The 6,000-nt window shown below is 43.5% G+C and overlaps 1 long non-coding RNA gene across 2 annotated transcripts in view; it reads right to left on the bottom strand.

Moving 5' to 3' along the window:
* Nucleotides 1-1,958: 1,958 nt before the first annotated feature.
* Nucleotides 1,959-6,000, bottom strand: part of LOC130367656 (uncharacterized) — a 29,844-nt gene continuing 25,802 nt past the window's right edge. For both annotated transcript variants that reach the window (XR_008892138.1, XR_008892139.1), the window contains exon 3: nt 1,959-2,080. This is a non-coding gene — a long non-coding RNA (uncharacterized LOC130367656). The remainder of the gene's footprint in view (nt 2,081-6,000) is intronic.

The following is a 6,000-nucleotide window of genomic DNA, read 5'->3' as shown; positions in this document are numbered from 1 at the left end:
AACGCAAAAACATAAATACCCACATGTGACCCTATTTTGGAAACTACACCCCTCACGGAACGTGACAAGGGGTATAGTGAGCCTTAACACCCCACAGGTGTTTGAGGAATTTTCATTCAATTTGGATGGGAAAATGAAAAAAAAAAAGTCACTAAAATGCTGGTGTTACCCTAAATTTTTCATTTTTACAAGGGAAAATAGGAAACACGCCCCACAAAATTTGTAACCCCATTTCTTCTGAGTAAGAAAATACCCCATATGTGGATGTAAAGTGCTCTGCGGGCGAACTACAATGCTCAGAAGAGAAGGAGGGCCATTGGGATTTTGAAGAGAAAATTTGTCCGGAATTGAAGGCCACGTGTGTTTACAAAGCCCCCATAGTGCCAGAACAATGGACCCCCCCACATGTGACCCCATTTTGGAAACTACACCCCTCATGTAATGTATTAAGGGGTGCAGTGAGCATTTACGCCCCACAGGTGTCTGACATATTTTTGTAACAGTGGTCCGTGAAAATGAAAAATTTTATTTTTCATTTGCACTGCCCACTGTTCTAAAGATCTGTCAAATGCCAGTGGGGTGTAAATACTCACTGCACCCCTTATTAAATTCTGTGAGGGATTTAGTTTCCAAAATGGGGTCACATGTGGGGGTCCACTGTTCTGGCACCACGGGGGCTTTGTAAACGAACATGGCCCCTGACTACCATTCTAAACGAATTCTCTTTCCAAAAGCTCAATGGCCCTCCTCCTCTTCTGAGCATTGTAGTTCACCAGCAGAGCACTTGACGTCCACACATAGGGTATTTCTATACTCAGAAGAAATGGGGTTACAAATTTTGGGGGTCATTTTCTCCTATTACCCCTTGTAAAAATGTAAAATTTAGGGAAAAAACTGCATTTTAGTTTTCATTTACACATCAAACTTTAACATAAAGTCGTCAAATACCTGTGGGTAGTTAAGGCTCACTGTACCCCTTGTTACGTTCCTTAATTGGTGTCGTTTCCAAAATAGTGTGCCATGTGGGTATTTTTTGCTGTTCTGGCACCATAGGGGCTTCCTAAATGCGACATGCCCCACAAAAACCATTTCAGCAAAATTTGCTTTCAAAAAGCCAAATGTGACTCCTTCTCTTCTGAGCATTGTAGTTTGCCCGCAGAGCATTTTATGTCCTCAGAAGAGAAAGGGATGCAAATTTTGGGGGGCATTTTCTCCCATTTCCCTTTGTAAAAATTTCTAAATTTGGGGAAAAACTGCACTTTAGTGAAAAATTATTTTTTTTCAATTACACATCCGATTTTAACGAAAAGTCGTCAAACACCTGTGGGGTGTTAAGGATAACTGGACCTGGGCTTTTTCTCCTATAACCACTTGTAAAAATTCAAAAACTGGGTCTACAAGAACATGTGAGTGTAAAAAATGAAGATTTAGAATTTTCTCCTTCACTTTGCTGCTATTCCTGTGAAACACCTAAAGGGTTAACACATTTACTGAATGTCATTTTGGATACTTTGAGGGGTGCAGTTTTTATAACTGGGTCATTTGTGGGGTATTTCTAATATGAAGGCCCTTCAAATCCCCTTCAAATCCCCTTCAAAACTGAACTGCTGAACTTTGAAGCCCTCTGATGTTTTCCAAAAGTAAAAGCACGTCAAGTAGACATATTGTATATGTGAATCAATATATAATTTATTTGGAACATTTGTTTTCCTTATAAGCAGAGAGCTTCAAAGTAAATAAAAAAAATGCAAAATTTCCAAATTTTTCATCATATTTTGGAATTTTTCACCAAGAAATGATGCAAATATCGACAAAATTTTACCACTAACATAAAGTAGAATATGTCACTATAAAACTATCTCAGAATCAAATTCATAAGTAAAAGCATCCCAGAGTTATTAATGCATAAAATGACAGTGGTCAGATTTGCAAAAAATTTAACACACCTGTACCGGATCCCCAGGCAGGCGAGCGCTGCTTTCAGCTGAAAGACTCCTTTCTGTGAGAGCCACATCTGCGACCTCCACCGAGAGGAGACGCGACCTCTGCCCCCGCTGCACAGTACTTATGGGAGTCTGCACTGTGAAGCGAAAAGAGCGTGCCGTGGTTATAGTGAGAACTTCGCTTCATGGGACAGGTGAGTATCTGTTTTTTTTTTTACTTTATAAATTTTTCTATTTTAACCGGCAAAAAAAGGGGGAGGGGGGTAGGGGTATACATACCTACATACTTGGCTTACTAACTACCTTCATACTTGACCTACATACCTGGCTGCCTAACTACACACTTAAATAACTTACCCAACTACCTTCATACCTAGCTTACATACCTGGCTACTTAACTACCTTCATACCTGGCTGCCTAAGTACCTACCTACATACCTGGCTATCTAACTCTCTTTATACCTGACCTACGCACCTGGCTGCCTTTCTAACAACCTAAATACCAGGCTCTCTACCTACATACCTGGCAACCTAACTACCTACCTACATAGCTGGCTGCATAACTACCTTCAAACTTGGCTGTCCTTCTAACAACTTACATACAAGGCTGCCTACCTACATACCTGGTTACCTAACTACCTTCATACCTGGCCTACATACCTGACTGCCTAAGAACCTACTTACATACCTGGCTATCCAACTACCTTCATACCTGGCCTACATACCTGGCTGCCTAAGCACCTAACTACACACTTGGCTACCTAATTACCTACATACCTGATTGCCTAACTACATACTTGGCTACTTAACTACATTCCTACCTGATCTACATACCTGGTTGCCTAACTACCTATCTACATACCTGGCTACCTAACTGTCTAACTACATACCTGGCCTACATACCTGGTGTCCTAACTACCTACCTATATACCTGGCTACCTAACCACCTGGCTACATAACTACCTAACTACATGTCTTACTACCTAACTACCTAAACTCCTACATACCTGGTTACCCAACTATATACCTGTCTACATACCTACTTACCTTGCTGCCTAACTACCTACCTACTTAAATGGCTAACTAACTACCTACCTACATACCTGGCTGCCTAACTACATACTAACACATCTGGCTACAGAACTACCTATGTGCATATCTGGCTGCCTAGCTAGCTACCTGGATACCTACATACCAGGCTACCTCAATACCTTATTACATACCTGCCTACATACTTGGCTACCTAACTACCTATCTAGTTACCTATCTATATGCCTGACTACATACCTACATGTCTATTTACCTACCTACATATCTGGATTCCTAACTACATAATTAGCTACTTATCTGGTTATCTACCTACCTTTTTCTGTGCAAGACACCAAGGGGGGCATTATTACAGTTAGGGCATATAGATGGGGAGATTGTGTAGAGGAGGGGAGGGCACTGTAAAAATGCAGAGTCTAACATGTTTGTCCTGCATATGTTAAGAGATGAGTTTTGGCTGGAAGAAGTTGCCATGGCGGTCTGAGCCAGATGAGGAAGAAAAGGAAAAAGGACGACGTCGATATGTCATTTTATTTTGTGTGTAGGGATTTGGATGGAACAGGAGCATGAAAGAGGCATGGTCAGGGGCGCATATAGTCACTTTATTCGTATGGCAGTATTATTCTTAATCGTTGTCTTGGAATAGTGGGATTGGGACAGTAATAGTAGAATGGTAATGTTGTATGGGGATTACATTTGCTCCTTGTATAGCAGTATTATTTGGTAATTATATGACTGTTTATTAAGCATCGCATCTTTATGGCAGCTAGCGACCGCAGGGAAGGGATTGGGAAGCCTGGCATTTGATTTGCCAGGCTTCTTTAGCAGGACTCTGCGCCCTGCCATCACACTAGGTGAAAAGGTGCAGGGGCAGCGTGAGGAAAGCCTGGCATTTGTTTGCCAGGTATCCATAAAAAAAAAAACTGTGCTGCGGCTGCACCCTGAAGTCAGTACGCAGCTACACCATAAAAGAGGGAAACATGGTAAATCAAATTCTATACTTCCTCTACACAAGTTCCAAGCCTCCTTCATGTTGCAGGCTTGATGCTGTGCCCTTTAACTCATACTTTAAAGGGGTTTTCCATTCCTAGACATCTTATCCCCTATCCAAAGGATATTGAATAAGATGTCTGATCACAGGGGTCCCCCGCAATCTCGGCTGCACCACCCCAGACATTGCCGGAGAACTGGCAATGTGGGGTAGAGACTCGCCCACTCATGATGTCACAGCCATGCCCCCTCAAAGCAAGTCTATGGGAGGCAGCGTAATGCAATGTCACAAGCCTCCTCCGCTGCACCTGACACTCTAAACGAACGCTGGGTGCAGCAGGGAGATCGCAGGAGTCCCCAGCGGTGGGACTTCCGCGATCAGACATCTGATCCCCTATCCTTTGTATAGGGGATAAGATGTAGAGGGGTGGAGTACCCTTACAAGTCAAAGGGCACAGTCTCAAATGTGCAGCACGACAGCCTTAAGTCACCTTCACACTGGCATTGGACTACATTTGAATCACGAGAGTTTAGCGGAGAGAAAAATAGTGTAAGTACTAGTTTTTTTTCTTCGCTAAATTCCACTAAACTACTGCATCCCTGACGGACCCCATTCAAGTAAAGTGCAAGAAAAAAAAATTGCCGAATGGACCCTGAACGGGATGTATGCCAACAGCAGTGTGAAAGCACCCTTAATAATAATAATAATAATAATAATAAAAGGGTGCAGTAAGTCAGTTAATTGAACAGGCAATCTGATTGGTTGCCATGGGCAACCGGTCCGCTTTTCTTCTTCATATGTTTTGATAAATCTTCCTAAATGTCTTAATAAAGATCCAAAAACAAGTCTCTACAGTAGAGCAACTGGACCACTCTTCCTCTGCACAGGTTTTGATAAATCTTCCCCTATATTTTCCACAATGTAAGACAGTCAGGCATACCATTTCCTACTAAACCTGCATTTTTCTGAATACAACGAGAACCATCCATTACATATACCCCATTATTGCCAACTTTAACTTGTTACCATCTGGAGGTGTGATGGGTGATTTGTTTTCCAGATCTGAGGAAAGTGAAGGCTACCCCCGAAATGCGTAATTATTACTCTTTAAACAAGTCCCCTCTGGCTTATGGGAAACAGGATACAACAGCGTCTGATGAACAAGGGTCATAAACAAAATGAGTGGACTCTTACAAACATAAATGAATAAATGCATACTCACATAAATTCAAATAAAAATTAACCACTAAGCACCCCGATAATCATAAGGAACAAAACTGCCCCTTGAAGGAACAGTGTGCAGTCTGCATGTACATTCAGTGGTCCTTTCCTTGTCTAAGGGGCCAGCAAACATTTCCAAGGGTTGAACTTGAGTGGAATAGAGTGAGCGCCGGCCACCCATGCATGGTTTGCACCATTCATTCCGAGGACAGTTTTGCCTCCTTTATCATGATCACTGGGGGTTCCAGCAGTCAGACTCCCACAGATCAGCATGTTATCCTCTGGATAGGAGATAGCATGCTCAGATGGGAATACCTTCTTTAGAGCAGTGGTCCCCAACCCGTTCCCCAACCCAGTCCCCAAGGTCCACCACCATTCCAAGTTTTTTCAGGTACTTTATTGGAAAAGAACAGGGAACAATTCAAATCTTGGGTGATTGGTGGACCTTGAGGACTGGGTTGAGGACCTCTTATTTACAGAACAGATTGTATACACCTTAGGCTCTGTTTACATTTAATTTCTGCCTTCCAGTGCAGGTATATGTAGGCAACCTGTTACGCCTAGCGCTCCGGGTCCCCGCTCCTCCCCGGAGCGCTCACGGCGTCTTTCTCCCTGCAGCGCCCCGGTCAGTCCCGCTGACCGGGAGCGCTGCACTGTCATGGCCGTCGGGGATGCGATTCGCACAGCGGGACGCGCCCGCTCGCGAATCGCATCCCAGGTCACTTACCCGTCCCGGTCCCCTGCTGTCATGTGCTGGCGCGCGCGGCTCCGCTCTCTAGGGCGCGCGCGCCAGCTCTC

Source organism: Hyla sarda, chromosome 4, assembly GCF_029499605.1.
Source record: "Hyla sarda isolate aHylSar1 chromosome 4, aHylSar1.hap1, whole genome shotgun sequence".
Lineage (NCBI taxonomy): Eukaryota > Metazoa > Chordata > Amphibia > Anura > Hylidae > Hyla > Hyla sarda.
This window is presented reverse-complemented; position numbering and strand designations above follow the sequence as displayed.